A 19,557-nucleotide genomic window follows, 5' to 3' on the forward strand; every position below is an offset into this window, starting at 1 on the left:
CTGATGAATCCTCTCACAGCCCCTCTACCTCTGGCCTGTAATGCATAAATATGTAAATCTTTAAAAAAAAAAATCTAGCTCAATCTGTCCAGGTTCCATATTTGACATGTAGCCTTATAAGTTTAATTTCTCAAATATATTTTCCTAACAGAAAGATTATGTTACTGATCAATAGACATGCATTTTGTAATAGCTGGCAGTGGAATACATGGTGTTGTACTTTGTTAGTCTATGCTAACGCTGATTAACATGAATTGACTCTCCAGAACCAACTTCTTCCCATACAAGCCAAGAGCAATGAATTTATGACATAGCAAACCTTAGGGCCAACTTCCATCTGAGGCCTGGTTCATCCTTTCTTTAGTATACCTATCATTGAGCTGGAAGACATGTTTTGAGAACTAGAATCCTGATTATCTCCCTTCCTTCAAAAGGGTCAATTTATCAAGTTTAATAAGAAATAAAATGCATAAAAGTCATTCACCTAGATCCTACCCTTTTACTCTTAGCTTTTTTTTTTTTTTTTTAAGATTTAGTTATTTACTGACGTATACAGAACTGGGGTACAGGCCAGAGTTGCAGGGGCAGTGAGAGGTTTCACCAGGTACAGAGTGGGGAGCAGAACAGGCAGATTGGTGAAGTGCACTGCTGAGGGGAGCAGCAGGCGAGTCAGGAGAGGTCTGCTGAGCCATGTGGGTGCCCTCCAAGTCTGGGGATTGAACGGGGCACAGAAGCAGTTGTGGCTGGCTTGTAGTGCTGAGTCCTAACCTACTGCATCACCAGGGAGGGCCTTCATTCTTGGCTTTTAAGCACTGGCAATCTCTGAGATGTTGAGGAGCGTGCTGATGAATTTTAATATCCTTGACCTTTTGCTCTTCTCAAATGTTGTTCCTCTGAATTGGGAACATGGTTTAACCTGGTAAACCTGGAAAGGACATATCTGTAAGGTTTGCCAGCGACAACACCATGGAAACTGAACCCACCCTTACTGGGCACCCACTTTCCTTATTGTGTGTTTTTGAAATAGAGCAAAATATGAGGCAGGGCAAAGCAGAGAAGGTTTCCATCGCTTGACCAGGTATGGAAACCATCAAGGGATTTGCCCCTGTGCACCCCACAGCCCTTGCTCTTGGCAAGGTAGCTACCCGATGCCAGTGCCACTCTCCTTGCCACCACACTCCAGCACATCATCAGAGACAGAGTGGGGAGCAGAACAGGCAGATCTACAAAGTACACTGCTGAGGGGAGCGGTGGGCGGGTTAGGAGCTGTCTGCTACGCCACGTGGGTCAACTCCCTCGCTGGGGGTCAAACTGTTGCTGCAGTGGCTGGCTATAGCTTCATAGTGCTAAGATTTAACCCTTCTGCCACCAGGGAGGCCCCACTTTCAGTTTTTTCAAAGTATTTATTTTCTTACATCTTCCTTAATTTTGAGACAGTATTTGCTTTCTCTCCTCTGGTGTCTCCCCCATAGTTCTCCCACTACCGTACACCATAATCCACCACCACAGTCCCTTGTGCTCTTCCTTCTCCTGCTTTGTCCCACTCCTTCCCCTGCTGTAGCAAAATAAGGACCACATCACGAGTTTGCATGTCACTGCTGCACAGGGGCTGTCCTAATCTCTCTATCATTCCAGTGTTAGCGTGTGTACACGTCACTCAGCCTTGTCCTCTATGTAGTCATCCTCCATTGCTGATATTTTCTTTAATTATTTGTGTGTTTTAGTAGCCTGACTCACCCAATAGGGCAAAACCCTTTTATTATATCATCTCTTTACTGTTCTATCTACAGTGCCAAAAAATGGTTACTACAGGAGAGATGAACTGTATGCACTGGAGGAGGGAAAAAGAATGACAGTGGGGAAGGATATTTCAGAGCTGGGGCTGATTCTCATTTGAGGTATCCAACTGGCTTTTTTTTTTTTTTTTTTTTTTTGCTTAAGAGTAAAATATGTTTTATCCTCCTTGGAAACAAATCAAAGATAAAGAGTTGTTGAGTTATTGTGTAAGACTTAACTGAGAATCTTTATTAGATATTTATCGTCATTAGCTCAGTCTCATAAATTGTTACAATGTGAAATCAGGAAAACTTGCCTAAGTGCTTGAATTCAAGTAGTTAAGTCTCAAAATATAAAAGTCATTATACTGAAGGATTTCTTTCTGAAGAGCTCAGAAATACCTGTGGGCAGTAAGCGGGGTAATACTATCTTTGAAAAAACTAGTAATAGAAAGTGAAGTTCCCTTCTAAGAGTTAAATCTGTTATGCACACACATGTAAACACACACACATTCTAAGTAGACTAAAGGAGTAAACTGAGAGATCACCAGTGTGTAACCGAAGACTCTGGGGATGCTTATAACTTCAGCCAAGGTGACCTGTGGGTAATCTCAGGCCCGTAAGCGGCAAGCGTCAAAATGCGACTTTCACTTAACAAGTGGAAAACTACTCAACTGCTTGGAGAAAGCCTGGATGAACAGAGGCTGCGGGTAGAGATTCTGTCAGGTTATGGTACAGAAATCTACCAATCACTGCTCAGGGGAGAACGGACTTGAGCTCTCAGGCCTCTGTGGCAAATATACCCTTCGATAAACTATCCTTATGCTTATTCACATGTCCTTACTCAGATTTCATGTTCTGATACTGCAGGGTTCCCCAAGTTCCCTACCCTCTCTGTAGGGAACAAGTGCCCTGGTCTGTTAGCTGGTTGTGTTTATCATGAATCCTGGCTATACAGTGTTCTCCATGAGCTTTGGTTAGTGTGACTCTATCTTCTGGCATAATGTTCTGGAATGGAGTGACTTGGCCTTATACTGGATGGCAGAGAGTGGACCAGAATTTATACAGCATGTGACAATCTTCCTAAGGTAGACTCCATCCCTCCTCTCATGACTGCTGATCATCTAACACATTACTTCTGGATGGAATAATGAGAGAGGTCAAGAATGAAAGCCATCAAGACATCAGATGAGCTCCAGGTTCAGATCTGCTATTATGGTAGTCTTCTGCAGTGATTCTCAGAATTGATGGGGAAGGTTGTGGTGCACTGTGGGCACTGTATAATTTGAAAAAAAAAAAACCAAAAAAAAAAAAAAACAAATATCCCTCCCTCTAGTTGATGTTTACTGATCTACAATTCAGCTAATTTGTTTTGTGTCAACTCAGAACTTCTTCAGACACAACAAAGCAATGAAACATAAGTTTTACAAGCCAAAGTGTTGTATTTAGAAGTGGCCAAAGAAGAGCAATAAAGAATATAATAATTCCTGAATCAGCAAACTCCACCAGCTTGGATGATGCAAACCGAGATGGTGGCTGAGGTCACCCTCATTCACTGGCAAGAAATTGGCCAATAAATCACAAGACAGAATCATTTTAAGACTTCTCTTTTCTAAAATAGAAAATAGGAATGTGTTGCAGACTCAAAGCCATTTCAAAAGGATTAGAGACAAATTCCATTCGAATTTGGATCAGTGGCAAGTAAGTAATGAATAAGATGACAATATCATTCTCCACCAAATGAGGGTGGATTGAAGGGGTACTGAACCCTGAAAATATCAAGGCATCAACTAGAATCATAAAATTTTTCAAAGTTGAATGGAACCTAGAAAAACTTTCCAGATAAAGAAACTAAATTCTTCTTCTGAACTCAAAATCTGTGGGCGGGCTGGACCAGGAACACTCACGTGTCTTGAGTGGCCCATTACCACACAGTTGTGGCATTGTCTGAATCCTGTAGACTGGAGTCCTTGGCTCCGAACACTGTATGCTTTATCTTTGAATTCCTGACATCTTGCACAGTGCCTGGTACTTATTAAGTGTCCAGATATTTGCTAAGCCCATCAGAAGAATTAACAGTGTAAATCCCAGGACAATCTGAAAGAAACTTCAGTTGGAAAGTCCTCTATGTGCTCTAGGACATGGCAAAGGAAAACCACCAAAAACAAAACAAAACAAAAGTGAGTTTGACCACAGTGTCTTTTTTTGGGTGCATTCGCTAAGTTTCAGGGAAGCTTTTGCTAGGCTGCCCAGAGCTATCACTTCCATCATTACAATCAACAACATAGCCCATTTATTTTATCTTATTGGAGCAGTAGAATGAATTAAGTCACAATTAAGTTTCCTGCTATAGTTACAGCAGAAATAAAAATTAGGCAGACAAGTAACTTTCATTCAGGTATTTCAGACATGTTTTACTTTGAAGATTGAAGTATTAAGAGTGGGTCATATCAGCATCTTGTTTCAAGTTAAAAAGTACAGTTAGGCCCTCCCTGGTGGCGCAGCGGGTTAAAGCACTGCACTAAGAAGCTAAAGCCACTTCCGCATGAGTTCGATTCCCGCCTGCCCCGGAGGTGACCACATGGCGCGGCAGACCTCTCCTGACCCGCCCGCTGCTCCCCTCAGCAGTGTACTTCATTGATGTGCCTGTTCTGCTCCCCACTCTGTCTCTGGTGAAGCCTCTCACCCTCCGCATCTCTGGCCTGTACCCCAGTTCTGTATGAATAAATAAATAAATCTTTAAAAAAAAAAAGTACAGTTAGTTTTGCATGGAAAAAGATGAGTTGTAACAGCAAAAGATACATTAGCCAAAACAAAGAGATACCCTATACTGGTTGGGAGAAAATCTTTGCACTCCGTACAACTGATAAGGGACTGATCACAAAGATCTACAAAGAACTCACACAAGTCAACAAAACAAAGTAAGCAATCCAGTCAAAAAATGGGCAAAAGAGCAAAAGACACCACCCCACTGAGGAAGTGTAAATGACCAAGTATATGAAAAAATGTTCAACATCCCTCATAATCAGGGAAATGAAAACCAAAACCACAATGAGCTACCACCTTATACCAGTGAAAATGACACATATTTTAAAAAAAAAAACTAGCAACAACAAATGTTGTCAACGATGTAGATAAAAAGGAACACTCTTCCACTGTTGGTGGGAAAGCAAACTGGTCCAACCACTATGGAAAGCTGTGTGGAGGTTTCTCAAACCTAAGAACTCCTAAGAACATACCCAAAGGTCACAGAAACTTTAATTCAAAGGGATACCTGCACCCCTGTGCTTTTTGCAGCACTATTTATAATAGGTAAGATATGGAAATGACCCAAATGCCCAAAATAAGATGACTGGATCAAGAAGATACACACACACACATATACACACACAACAGAATACTATTCAGTAATCAAAAAAGATAAGCTCATGCCATTTGCAGCACCGCCATTTGCAGCAACATGGATGGTGCTAGAAGGGATTATGGTCAGTGAGATAAGTCAGAAGGAAAAAGAAAAAATGTTATGGTTTGGCTTATAGGAAGAATATAGGGTGACCAAATAAGGAATCAGGGGAATTATAAATCAGAGACACTCTGCAGGGAAGAGTAAGGAAGAGAGATCAAAACAGGGGAGGGAAGGACACAAGGGTCTACGATAATGGTGCACAGGTGAATCGGTGGTGGGAATTCTATGGGGACTGCACCCCAGAGGATAGAGCAAACATTGTACAGAAATGAACAAGAATGTAAGATATATACAAATAGATTATATATTTTTTAAAAAGATATAATTCTATCTACCTTATGTGTGTAATGGTTCATCAGATTTAGTAACAGTAGAGAAACAATCGTGTCTTTTCTATATCTGAACTATTTGGTTCTTTTTCTGAAAAGACTAAAAATACCATGAACTTTTAATTTCAATAGCACAAAGACTTGTGCATTGCATATTTATGTCAACCGCAAGACAAAGGGAAGCAATAAGAATTAAACACTACGTTCTCTTAAGAAATATTTTCTTTCAGTATTACATAAATATCTTTGTGTTTTCATTTTCTTTTTGAAACCAAGTAACCCTATGACATTTCAAAGTGAACTACACACACAATTTTTATATAGAGGCTGGGTTGATTTTTTTTTTTTAGAACTAAGTATAATTAACCACATACACACAGCATATTATTCATTGTCCTATGACCTTTGTTATTTAATTTCAGATTCTGAAAATGTTTGCTTCTAAATTGAGTCTGAGAAATGAGGGAATATTATGGTTGCTTGTCTGGCTGTACATTAGTCAGGTATACCTAGAAGAATTTTCAGATGTGTATGTTGAGACATATATATTGTTTGTCTGCTCTGGGAATGAAAGGTTTTTTACGACTAGTAATTTAGATTTTTGGAGAGGCTCCCTGAACAACCAAGGAACAGAAAAATAACTGCGAAGGACAGTGCCTGGTACGGTCAAATCAGAGAGCATGTCTATTACTACAGGGGACAAAAGTTGGTGTGCCTAAGTAGCTGCCCCTTTCTCCCTGTCCCCTCCCATCACCTCCAGGGACAAGGCTGATCCAGATCAGAAATTACACAAAAAAATTAGTTGTAAGTTGTTCATTCCTCCTAAACAAAAGCAAAACAAGCACAGAACCTGGTATATTTCAGGCAACAGGAACTACTGTGGTTGGCCTATGGTTTGCAAATGGGGGTCAGAAGTCTCTCAGTGGAACCCTTTAGTGCATGGCATGGAATTTTGGAATCTCTGCTCCAGTGGGCTGCCAGCAGCAGTCGAGTCCCTGGGCCAATGTGGCCACCAGTGTCCAGGCGGGCACCACATTCTTGTGGTACAAGTTGCCCATGGTTGGTGTCCAGACACAGGACCCTGGGGCCTAAAACATAGCCTTGGCTCCTCTTGGCAAACCCAGCTCCCTGGCCCCAGGCTGCTTCTGTAAGGAGGAAAGGGCCGGTTTGTTCTTCCTATCTGTGCAGAAAGAATGGGTACAGAAGTCTGAGAAGCTAGCAAGCAAGGCCTAAGCCCAAGACTGAGGCTGTTTCTGAGAGAACTTCTGGCCCCTTCCTGTCCCTACCTTCCAGGCCTGCCAGTCCCTGGGGCTGTTATTCATGTGAGGAGCCCTGGCATCAGCACAGATCAGTGTCTCACAGTGGTCAAGTCCCTTAGGGAGCGTTTGTCTTCTGGGCCACCCCCCCCCCCCCCCTCCCCCTCCCCCCATCCCGAGACTGAAATGACAGGGTCCAGCCCCACTGGGAAGCAATAGTGCATAAGCCCTTTTCTGATTTGGTCTGTAGAGACTGAGCTGTTACTATAATATAAACAAGCGCATGTAATTTTTGAAATTATAATTATTTTGTGTATATTTTATAGCAATTGCTATAAGGGGTATATATTTAAATATATAAATAATTACATATTTATTGACATTTAAAGGCAAAGTAAAAACTACATGATCAATCCATTTTAAATAAAAATTATTTAAATAAAATTGAATTTTTAATTTGGCTTTTTGAATCCTTCTGTAAATCTTACTAGGTATATTTATCAAAATTAAATTATTGCAATCCTGATAATTAATATCTATCTAGTTGTCTAATAAAGAATCCGTGTTATGTTTCATACACACTACATCTGCCATTTTACATTTTAAAGGTAGACTTACATTTTAAAGGTTATATGAATTATTTGCTCTAGCAAAATATGCTGTCATTGTGTGCAAAATATACTGTAACACCATCTAACTCAAGTACTTCCAGACCTGAGGGATGGATGACAAAGGAGCCAGGTGTTAGGCCCTCCTGGTTAAGGATACTTGGTTATGCAAGAATCCATTGCATTCATACTCTTTGAGAGGAAGGATTTGACAACTTAATTAATTTGTCTGTTCTTACCTAAGAGCTTCCGCCACTCAAGACTTTCCAAAGCAGCTTTGATTTCTCATATCGGCTGCAACACAACCCACAGACCTTCTTTAGTTTTGAAGAAACGGATAAGAGAAGTACAAAAGTGTCTTCACGAATCCTAGAAGGTGTTATCTCAAGAAGAAATGTTTAGGGTCATGGGTTGCACTGGGCCAACTGGAAGGCCAGAGGCACCCACATGTACTCACATCAATTGTGGGGTGTGTGTGTGTGTGTGTGTGTGTGTAATAGGATGTAGGTCATGAGTCTCTGTTGTCTAGGTTGCAAGGTATTACAATCTGCAAGTTTAGGAGAAATTATCCTATATTCAGAAGCAGATATTTAATAAGCAAATTATAAGTAAGTCATGCTGAAACGTTATTTCCCATTATTCTGTGAGAGTAGTTTTTTTACTTTTCATTTTCTTTTCTATTTGCTTTTTTTTTTTTAAGATTTATTTTTTTATTCATACAGAACTGGGGTACAAGCCAGAGGTGCAGGGGCAGTGAGAGGGTTCACCAAGACAGAGTGGGGAGCAGAACAGGCTGACTGACCAAGTACACTGCTGAGGGAAGCAATTGGTGGTCAGGAGTGGTCTGTAGCACCATGTGGATCATCTCTGTGGGTGGGGATCAAACCCACACTCAAGCGACCGCTGCCAGTTTCAGTGCTGTGTCCCAACCCATTGTGCCACCAGGGAGGGTCCTCTATTTGCTTTTTTTTTTTTTAACCCCAGGGCCTCCCTAGTGGCTCAAGGATTTAAGGCTCAGGGCTGGCCATTGCAGTATGAGTTCAATCCCTTACCGGGAGCTGACGCACTTGGTGCAGCAGACATCTCCTGTCTCACTCACTGCTCCCCTCAGCAGTATGTTTCAGTAGATCCACCTGTTCTGCTCCCCATTCTCTCTCTGATGAATCCTCTCACTCCCTGTACCTCTGACCCCAGTACTTATATGCATAGATGAATATTTAAAAAAAAATTTAACCCACATGTATTGCCACCAAAAATCTAAATTAGTCTAGGATCCATCACTTTGATTCTGATGCTGGTGCCAGACTCTTTTTTAATTTTTATAGTAGCCTTACTGGATTTCACTTGCCCACCACTCCAAGTGTACACATCTGTTGCTTTTCATATAGTCATGGAGTTATTCAACCACCACCACAATCAACTTTAGAATATTTTTTCCCATCCCAAAAGGAAGCTCAGCACCATTAGCAGACTCTCAAATTCCCCTCAAATTCTCCCCCTCCCCTGCTCCAGACATCTGTAAATGTCCCTATTGTGGCTTAGTTGCCTTTTATGCCTATTATTTTATCTAATTGGCATCATATAACAGGTGGTCTTTTGTAACTGGCTCCTTTCACTGACTGGTTTCAACATGCATCCATGTGAAATGCATCAAGGCTCCATTTCTTCTTGTGGCTCCATTGTGTGAAGATGCCTCATTTGTTCATTCATCTGATAGGCATTCGAGTTGTTTCCATGTTTTGGCTATTGTGCATAATGCAGCTATGACTGTTCATGTGCACATTTTTGTGTGCATCTGCTTTCATTTCTCTTGGGCACAAACCTACCTAGGAGTGAACGTGCTGGGTCACACAGCAGCTCCATTTTGTCCTTTTAAGGAATTGCCAGACTGTTTGCAAGAGAGACTATACTGTCTTCCATTCACACCAGCAGTGAATGAGGTTCTGATTTCTCCATATTCTCTCCAACACTTGCTCTTGTCTGCCTTTTTCATTATAGCCAACTTAGGGAAGGGACTTGGTATCAGTGTGATTTGGGTTTATATTTCTCTAATGACTAATGCTGTTGATGATTCTTTTTAGCTGGCTAGTCCTGAAGAAAGAAGGAACAAAAATCGTAGGGAGTGCTCTCTCTTGATGCCACATTCGTGGTGTTTAAGTACAAACCAGCTGATAGAGTGGACCTTAGACCCAGGGCAGACTCCTGCTTTGGGACAACACTCACCTCAGACTCCTACTTTACAGCAACACTCACCTGAGGTGCTGGGCAGCCGCCCACTCCCCCCACACTCCCCCCACTGCCAGTGATACAGCAAGGGCCTTCATTCCAAAACCTGGAATGTGCTTCTGAAATTTAGTGTGGGGCTAGCTCTGCTCCAAAGTAAGGCAGGCTGTTTCTTCACTTCAGTATCCTTCTCCTTCACTTGATGAAGCCCATCTACATGTTTTGTTGTTTTATTTGTTTATTTTTTAAAGATTTTTAAGTTTATGCTTACAGACCTGGGGTACAGGCCGGAGGTGTGGGGGTGAGGTGAGAGGATTCACCAGAGACAGAGTGGGGAGCAAAACAGGCAGACTGCCAAAGTACCCTGCTGAGGGGAGCAGCAGGCGGGTCAGGAGAGGTCTGCCGCGCCATGTGGGTCACCTCCGGGACGGGGATTGAACTTGTGCTGAGGTGGTTGCAGCCAGCTTGTAGCGTTGCACCTCCACAGGATTTTAAAGACAAGCTTTGATAAACCACTCAGTCGCTGCTGCTTCCCTCCTTTCCTTTTGGGTTAATGAGCCCAGTCTGGGGCTGGTATGCAAAACTGCAGGCTGCAGGGGTTCTCATGAAAAGCCTGGGGGGGGGGACAGAGGGGTGCACAGTGACTTGAAATCACCTGGCTTTGTTTTTTTAGCCGCTGTATTTATTTTGAGGTGGCAGATACCTTCCAATGAGGGTATGTTCACTGAGCGGGAACAAAGGGCAGAAGGGCGCTGAAGATGCAGTGCACAACAGACTCAGCCTTCCTGCTTCCTCTAAAAAGAGAAGATACCTTTAGCTCACTGCCCTTGACATTTGGCACCCTGCTATTGCCACGCGTGTGTGAGTGTGAGTGACTGTGTAAGTGCACTGACAGTGCCTGTGAGGCAGGGAGCTTTGGTCCGGCCGACCCTCGAGCTCCGAGCCTAGGCTCCCCTCTCCCATTCACCTGTCTCCAGTTCTCCCTCTTTAGGAATCGAAGGGCTTGTGTCTTCTGCAGTATGCCAAATGCCCTCCACGAGTAACTCTTATTCCATATTTCCAATCCTCATGTTTCCTCACCCAAACTGATAGTTTTCTCTTGAAGACACGTACCCTGTTATTCCTGTCTGAGACCCCATTTTTCTCTTGCTCTCTGCCACCACCTCGCAGCCTGGGCTGCTAACCTGGCCTCCCCTCTCTGCTCCCTGGTCCTTATCTTTGTTCTCTGCTCTTGCCAAATGCTGCTGCCTGGGTTTGTAGCTATCACAGAGCTTGTCGCTTCCTAATCTGAATTTCGCACCTTTGGCAGGGGCTGCTTCCTTCTCTCTAGCAGGGCTCCAGCCCAGTGACCTAGCAGTTACAAACGGCCTTCAAGTGTGAGTAACTGCACCCAGGAATGGCTCACCAAATTCTTTCCATTTCCTGGAATGCGTGCAGCCTTTGCATTGGGCTGTTCCTTCTCGTTGGATCATGCTCTCAGGTGTTCTCCCTTGGGCTCCTTTTCATTATTCAGATCTGAGCGCAGATAGCAGTTTCCTTTTCATTATTCAGATCTGAGCGCAGATAGCAGTTCCCTGATGGCCTTCAAATGCAGCTCAGTGACAGGAGGCTTTGCTCACTGCAGTATTTCCCGCACCTGGAACAGTGCTGGCGGGTGGCGGGACTGGATCAATACCTGCTGAATTAAAAGCAGCTTCTACAAAAAGTGTCAAGTTGCACACAGTTCAGCCATTCTGTGTTGGGCAAGAAGGAATAGAAAGAGAGGAGAGCAAACCAGAGAAGAGGGGGAAAGAGCCGCCCCCCCCCCCCAGGGCAGAGGACAGAGTTGGAAAGCTGGGGGAATCTAGGCACAGGTTTGGACCCTTCACTTTTTCTGGCGTGGAGAGTGCTTTCAGAGGTGATTAAAACACAAACCTGGCTTAACATGCAGGAAAGGACATTTTTTTTGAAGCAACTACAAAAGACAATCCCTCTCTTCCTCCCTCTCTTCCTCAGCTTTCCCTTCTCAGTTTCCAATTTTCTTGTCCAAAATAAAGAAGGAGTAAATAAATGTCAACTCCCACCACTTGCTAGACCATTCCTTAGTTAAAAATACCACCGTCCATGGGGTCTAATTTCGAGGGACACAATTTTGTCTGAAATGAAAAAAACAATTCCTCCTAATGCACGCATTATTTCCTAAAACTTTTTTTACTAGGCTTTAAGGCGCTTTGTTCAGCGCTGAGTGAATTACCTGTCCTGGCAGAAACTGACAGTATAGAAGGGTGACTCCCAAATCAGAACCCGATTGTGCAACTATTCGTGATCTTTTTGTCCAACTGGATCTTCTGCTTCCTTTGCCAACTGAAATCAAATGAAAGTGTTAGGTCATGGCATTCACAGGAAATCTTTTCGAAACTTGTTTTTCTTTCTCCTTTTTTTACCTCCTCCCTCCCTGTCTCTCTCCCTCTTTTTCTTTCTCTCTCTTTCTTCTATGTAACAAGTCAGGTGGTGATTATGAAAGCCAGGCACTAAGGCAGCTTGCTGGGCCATGCTCCTCCTGCGGCTTAGAACTCTGGTGGTAGCCAGAGTGTACTCACCAAAGGGTATTGTCACATGCCTCTTTAGGGTGTGCAATTGTGCAATTACCTGAGGTGAACATGACATCACCAGAGTGAATTACTTTGGGGCTTGGCATAGGTGCAGTGCAGGATTTGCCAAGGAAAACGATACCATTAACTCTTTTACTCTTCTTCCCATGTAGGTCCTGGCTTTGGCTTTATGCTAAAGGGACATTTGAGCCCATATTTCTGGTACATGAAAGTGTCATAGAAGCTAAGACTTCATGAAGGTGACACTGTTATCACTTAAAATGTTTTGATTTTTCTTTTTCAATACAATTATTGAATGATTTAGACCTCTGTGTGTGCTGTTTTTTGCACCTCCTCTGTCTGGCATGTCCTTCTTCCCTTGTAAATCCTATAAGACCATGTCAGGTGACTCCTACGTGAACTTTTAACTACACAGAAGTTTAGAGTTGTTATATCTCCCTCATGAATTAAAGTTTTAATCACCTCTTCTAATAAATGCTTTTCTTCTTAAACTCGTTTATCTGATATTAATAATGGCCTTTTTTTTTCATTAATATTTGCCAGCTCCAGTTTTTCATATTTCTATTTTCTGTCTGTTGGAGCCTCACAGGTTTGAAGTCTCTTAGGAAAGTATATATCTGTATTTATAATATTTTCAATTTACATTTACTGTGATTGTTGATGTTGGGACTTAGTTATATAACTTCATCTTGTGTCTCCTCTTTATGTACTTCTTATTCTCTACTTTCTTCTCTCTTACTTTTTCTAATGTAAAAAGCAAACTTTGTGATTCTTCATTTTCCATATACAAATTTGGTGTGCTAGTTGTATGGGAGGCTTGAACCAGCAGGGTTCTGTTTGGTTTCTTAGAGTTTCTTCCTTTAACTAGGCAAATGAGAAGATTCTGGAGGACATTTATAACTTCTTATTATATCACCAAGAAAGAAGAATAGCTAAAGGGAGACTTGGAGAAAAACTTTTTTTTTTTAGCAATTCTCTTTGGAAATTAAAGTAATTTAATAGCCAAGTTGCTAGTTCTTGAAACAATGTTTTGTTTTTAGTTCTCAAAATGAGGGATCAACATGATAAACAATGTTGGATACAGAAAGTTGTATGATGTGTCGGCTTCCAGTGAGGGGGAAAATCCTGTGATCTTTTCTGGACTTTCAGGCACCTGGTGACTACATGAGGAAGCACCTCTGCTCAACCTGTTTCAAAGCTCTCATCCTTTAGAGTGCCCTGGTGGTGTCTGATCTCCTCTTGGCCAGAAATCAATCAAACAAACACCAAAGAAAGCCACTATACTGCGTGATCCTACTCAGTTATAACAAGACCACCTGATCATCTAGAATATGCTTCTATCATTTTTTTCAGATTATCATTTACATAAAAGTAATATTTAGGCCCTTCCTGGTGGTGCAGCGGGTTAGAGCACAACACTAAGAAGCTAAAGCCACTTCAGCATGAGTTCGATTCCCGCCTGCCCCGGAGGTGACCACATGGCGTGGCAGACCTCTCCTGACCCGCCCGCTGCTCCCCTCAGCAGTGTACTTCCTGGATCTGCCTGTTCTGCTCCCCACTCTGTCTCTGGCGAATCCTCTCACTGCCCTTGCACTTCTGGCCTATACCCCAGCTCTGTATGCATAAATAAATAAATCTTTTAAAAATACATATGTATTATGGAAAATTTTGCTTTATGTTTCCCACCCCCCCCTTCAGAAAAACAGGTATAGCTGTTAATAGCCTGGAATCTTGATTTCAGAGAGACTGAATTCTGATTCTTCCATTCACTAGCTATGTTAGCTAAGGCAAGTTACTTACTTGTCATATAAACTTCAGTTTCTTCCTATTCTAAGTGAGGCTACTGGTAAGTCTATACATAGTGTTATAAGGATTTAATAATTTTGAGCCATAATAAATTATGATGTTATTGGCTTAAAGTTGGTATTCAAAAACCAGTAGCTATTACAATGATTATTTTTTATGTAAATAAGAAACTTGTTGAAAACAATTTTTCTTCTACTCCTATTCTCTCAGCATTAATAGGTGGGCTTATTCAGACAGGATTTTGAGATAAGGCTGGGACCAGTGAGTATGGAGCCCTTTGCCCCAAGGACTTGTCAGGCTGAGTATGATGGACTTACCTTTGAACTAAGATTCCCTGGAGGAAGTCAGGAGTGTGACTCACACCTTCTTGTGTGTCATCCTGAGGCAACAGATAGAAGGGCTGAACTCCTTGCATTAGCAGGTGTGACCTCCTTGATAAGGTTCCCATGATCTTATACCCTAAAACCCACATCTCCTTCCCAAACCCAGTTAGAGAGTCAGCTACCACAATGCTGCCAGCTTTAGTCTCAGAAACTGTTGCTTCAAGGGTTAGAGGGCATTCTGTTCTGGGGGGGTTGAGTTAGAATTAAAAATTCATTTTCCTACAAAGGTTATTATTTATAAGTGCTATGTACCAGTGGACTCAATAGTATCAGCAATGGGTAAAATAAGACTCTTAGGATATACTGAGATCCTAACCCCCCTAATAATACTTTACTGTAGGAAGTGTGTCTTCAGTTCCAAATAACTGATGTTCAAATAACGTAGGCTAACATAAACATTACAAAATTGAAGTGGCCATCCTTCACATCTTCAGGGCAGGAAAAGGGAGAGAAATTCTACAGACCACCAGAAGTGTAGGAACAGTTGAACATTATGCATTTTTCTAAACTGGGTGCAGCCAGGACAACAGATGAGCAGTTTTTAGCAAAGAACAGCATATGTGACCCGATAATGGAGACATTAAATTAGATCTGGCCCCTGCTGTGTCTGGATGCCTCATGATTCTTTGGAGAGTCTTTCTAAGAGAAGAGAAGGTGGGCCCTCCCTGGTGGTGCAACTGGGTAAAGAGCAGCACTATCAAGCTAGCCGCAGCCACTTCAGTGCAAGTTCAATCCCCTGCGTGGAAGGTGACCCACATGGCTCAGCAGATCTCTCCTGTCTTGCCCGCTGCCCCCCTCAGCAGTGTACACCATCAATCTGCCTACTGTCTCTGGTGAATCCTCTCACCACCCCTGCATCACTGGCCTGTATCCCAGTTCTGTATGCATGAATAAATACATCTTTAAAAATAAACAAATATATAAAAATGTGTGTATATATTTCTATAAAAAAAAAAAAGGAAAAAAAGAAGCAAAAACCTTTTTTTTTATGGCTTTCTAGAAATTTCTCAGTATTACCTAGGCTTCTACACTTATACTCCCTCATCCTAAGTCAGCTTTGTGCTAGGCAGCTCTCCAAACTGTCTTTGCAATAGTGTCTGTTCGTCACTCTTATCTCTGCTGTTTTTCTGCCCCAGACATGGATCTCCCATCAATCAGTCAGTTAGTTGGTAGATGCCAAGAGTCTGCCATTGTCTGACTTTGAGGCTCTGCAAGGGTGCAGAAAAGAAAAAGGCAGCTTCTCTGTTCTTAAGAACTTTACAAACTAGTTTGGGAAGCAGTTACTTCCTTGCTGTTACAAAGTGCAGGTTCAAGTCAGCCAACTCAGATCTGAAGCCCAGGGCTATTTCTTAACTGTGTGCTTTCCATTTTAGTGTCTTCATCTGTAAAATGGGATATTAAGCCCTACCTCACAGATTGTCATGAAGATTGTATTGATAAAACATTTAGCAATGCATGGATATAGTAAGTTCTTGATAAATGTTTATTAATAATAATAATGTTTAGAAAGTCCAAAATGGAGTATAAAGTAGTTTGGGCTTAGGAAACTAATAACACCTTCCTCAATGCCCAGAGCTTGGGGGTAGAGTGGGATGGGGACAGTGTTGCTTTGTGGGTCACAGAAATGGATGGCAATGGACTTGCTAAGAGAGGACCTTGGGGTACACTGATTAAAGATCTGTTGTTCACTTCTTGGTAAAGATGGTCTATTTGTCTTGACCTAACTCTGTATTTGGTCTCTCACTAGGCTTGGAAACCAAGCAATTGAAAATTCCTCTGCCTTTCAAGAATTTGCTAGTCAGGCGCAAATTCAAGACATATATAAAAGAGCTTTAACATAAAAATGAAGCCATATCTTAATTCAGAAGCCCAAAATTATATAGTACAAACTTAATATAGCTCTGAGTAATATTTACAGCACAAAATGCATATTGATAAGTCTAAGGTCTGGACTTTAGATGTGTTAATAACAGCTCGTGGTAGTCACAGAGGAGAGGACCATCTTCCTGTGTTCCTGTGTCTAGCACCTTGCCTCTGTCCCCTGCCAATTTCTCTCCTGAGACTGTGGTCTGGACCAGCGAGTGATACCTAATTCCAAATCCTGGCCAGGAATCAGCCTTTAGTGCTTTTGCATGTAAAGCTCAGAGTGATTTCCCAGGGGAGCCCTATGTTTTGGCATGCTTGAAAGCCAGGCTGGGTGGCATGATGAGTGGTGAAAGAACTCCCTTAAAACAGTGCCTGGGACTTTAGGTAACTGCTAACTCTGCCTTTTGCTGAGGATGGTGTTTACTTTGCAGGCTTAATGACAGCTCTGGTTTTCTGGGAGTGTTGCCATTAGGAGACTCAGGCAAAGACCTCCTTGGGCCTCCTCCCGAACAAGAGTGCCTCACAGCGAGGGCAGTTTCGTGGAACCTGGATTCGGGTGTGAAACACAGATCCCGTCAGAAGATTTTTCAACAAATGTCTGAGTGGCTTTGACCTCTAGATCAATGTGTGTGTCCAGCACACACTGAGGTATCTCCTTATCTCCTTCTCTTAGTCGATGATGCAACTCTGAGACGAAAAGCAAAAATGGTGATTCGATATTAGTTCTACATATCCTCATGGAATCTGAAGACACCATTGAGATCATCTCCAGTCAGGAACAACTGAAGCCCAGAGAAGCGAAGTGCCCTGCCGACGTCACACAGCAGGTGAGTTCAGGGGCTAAGGCTGCAGCCCAGGTCTTTGGCCCCAGTCCTGTGTCTTCTCATCATTCTCTCTGTTGATAACCATGGACAGGGTTTCCTTCTCCCTTTCTTTGGTCTCTTCCTCTTTCTCATATCCCACAAAGAGCCAAGATGATCCAGGAAATCCTAACTCATTTCCAAAGGCAGCTTGATGTCTGTTGCCAGGCTGCTTCAGCATTTCATAGGAAAGCATGCACATTACCGATCCATTCAGGTATCTGTGTTCATAAATATAGAGAACCTTGCTCATCCTACCATTCTCATGCTCGCTCTCCTTTCCAGCCCCCCAGCCTTCTTACCTACCCATCTCCTTAAGCTCAGATAGCTTAATAATAATTAAAGATTTATTTATTCATTCATACAGAACTGGGGTATAGGCCAGAGGTGCAGGGTGGTGAGAGGATTCACCAGAGACAGAGTGGGGAGCAGAACAGGCAGATCGACGAAGTACACTGCTGAGGGGGGCAGTGGGCAGGTGAGGAGAGGTCTGCCGCGCCATGTGGGTCATCTTCGGGGCCGGGGATCGAACTTGCACTGAAGTGGCTGCAGCTAGCTTTCAGTGCTGCGTCCCAACCCATTGGGCCACCAGGGAGGGCCTCCTTAAGCTATATTTTAAGAAAAAAACTTTACTTGGGATATGTATTTGGGTGAAATCCTTGACATTTTCCTTCCTTCCCGTTGTTTAAATTATCATCATTGTAATGACTTCATTTTACAGACTTTTTTAATATATTAACTCTGTAGGATAACTCCAAAGTTTTTCCATGTGTTGGAGGAGGAGGATGCAGCCAGGACAAGGTAGAGGGACTTTGGAAAATGTGGGCAGGTGTTTGTGAATGTCTGGGCAGTGGAATATTTTTGTGGCATGGTGGGTGTTTTTGAACTCTCTGGAAACTAACTCACAAGCCCCACACATTCACTTGATGGAAGTCCTCCAGATTTTACACAACACAGAAGTCTTTCAGAAGTTTGAATTGCGTCCAAGTCAAATTATGGCCCAATGTGCTAGCGCGAAGGGGAGACAGAGCAAATCAGAGGAACTGACCCTGACCCTGGACACCCAGGAGACGCAGGCATCGGTGCTGGGTCTAATGCTCATGGGTTTCCCTTCCTGTAGAAGTGATAACAGCCTCTGCCTTAGGGAGTTAATTTGCTGGTAAAAATAAAACAATATAGTTAATGTGCTGAGCACAATGCCTGGCACTGAGTGAGCACCTGTTAGTTCTGGAAAACAATGGTCAGTCAACAGGAGAAGGCCCTGCTGGGGCAGTGGGGCACCCTCACAAGGGGCACAGGCATTGAGTTCAGGTCTCAGTTTTGGCACTTTCTAGCTGTGAGCTCCTGGGCAAGCTGTGTCGCTCCTTTGCCCGTCTTCACCACCTGGGTTGCAGAGTGATTGCGGGTGTGTCCACATCCGGCTCCCAACTTAGAGCTTGGCGTGCAGTGGTTGCTCAGTAATGGTAGCTTGTGCTCTAGGTTCTTCAAGAAAAGGGCCATACAGGAACCTCCCAGTGGTGCAACGGGTTAAAGCGCAGTACTGTGAAGCTATTGCGGCCATGGCAGCACGAGTTCAATCCCCAGCCAGGGAGCTGACCCACATGGTGTGGCAGACCTCTCCTGACCTGCCCGCTGCGCCCCTCAGCAGTGTACTCCGTCCATCTCCCTGTTCTGCTCCCCACTCTGTTCCTGGTGAATCCTCTCACCGCCCCTGCCCCTCTGGCCTGTACCCCAGTTCTTGTATGCACAAATAAATACACCTTTAAAAAGAAAAAAAGAAAGAGGCCATACAGGACTGAGGGGCTAAGACCACTGTCTGACTGGGAGCAGTGGGTGGCATGTGAACTTAGGAGAGCGAGGACACCCCTGGGGCACTGTTATCACAAGTGAATACAAACTTGCAGCTTCAGAAAAGTTTTTTCTCACAGTTCTGGAGACGTCTAAAGTCAGTATTGCTGGGCCAAAACCAAAGTGTCAGCAGGATCCACGCCTGCCAGAAGTTGTCAGGAGACTGTCCTCGCCTCTCCCAGCTTCTGGTGGCTGCTGGCCTTCCCGGGCTGGGGGCTGCATCACCCCAGTCTCACCCCAGGCCTCACATGATCTCCTCCGCGCGTGTGTGTGAGAGACAGGCAGAACAGAGCGAGCTCTCCCTGCTTCTCCTGTAGGGACACCTGCAATAGCACGTAGGGACCATCCGGACAGCCTCTCCCGCTCAAGAGACTTTGCTGCAGCACATCTGCCCAGACCCTTTCCCTCAGAAGGTAGCATTTGCAGGCTCTACGGGTTGGACCTGCTGTCTCTGGGGGCTGTTGCTCTGCTGACCACAGGGCATGGAGGCCCAGGGGCGGGAGGGGACTCCAGCTTGCCTCCGTGCAGTGAGGTGGCAGGGACAGG

At 43.5% G+C, this 19,557-nt stretch overlaps 1 long non-coding RNA gene across 1 annotated transcript in view; it reads left to right on the plus strand.

Annotated features, from left to right (window-relative positions):
- Positions 1 to 19,557, plus strand: part of LOC105853883 — an 87,317-nt gene that overhangs the window by 11,479 nt on the left and 56,281 nt on the right. Inside the window, exon 2 of the long non-coding RNA XR_001145632.1 lies at positions 16,977 to 17,130. This is a non-coding gene — a long non-coding RNA (uncharacterized LOC105853883). The remainder of the gene's footprint in view (positions 1 to 16,976; positions 17,131 to 19,557) is intronic.

This window comes from Condylura cristata, unplaced genomic scaffold (genome assembly GCF_000260355.1).
Source record: "Condylura cristata isolate star-nosed mole 26May11 unplaced genomic scaffold, ConCri1.0 scaffold00020, whole genome shotgun sequence".
NCBI lineage: Eukaryota > Metazoa > Chordata > Mammalia > Eulipotyphla > Talpidae > Condylura > Condylura cristata.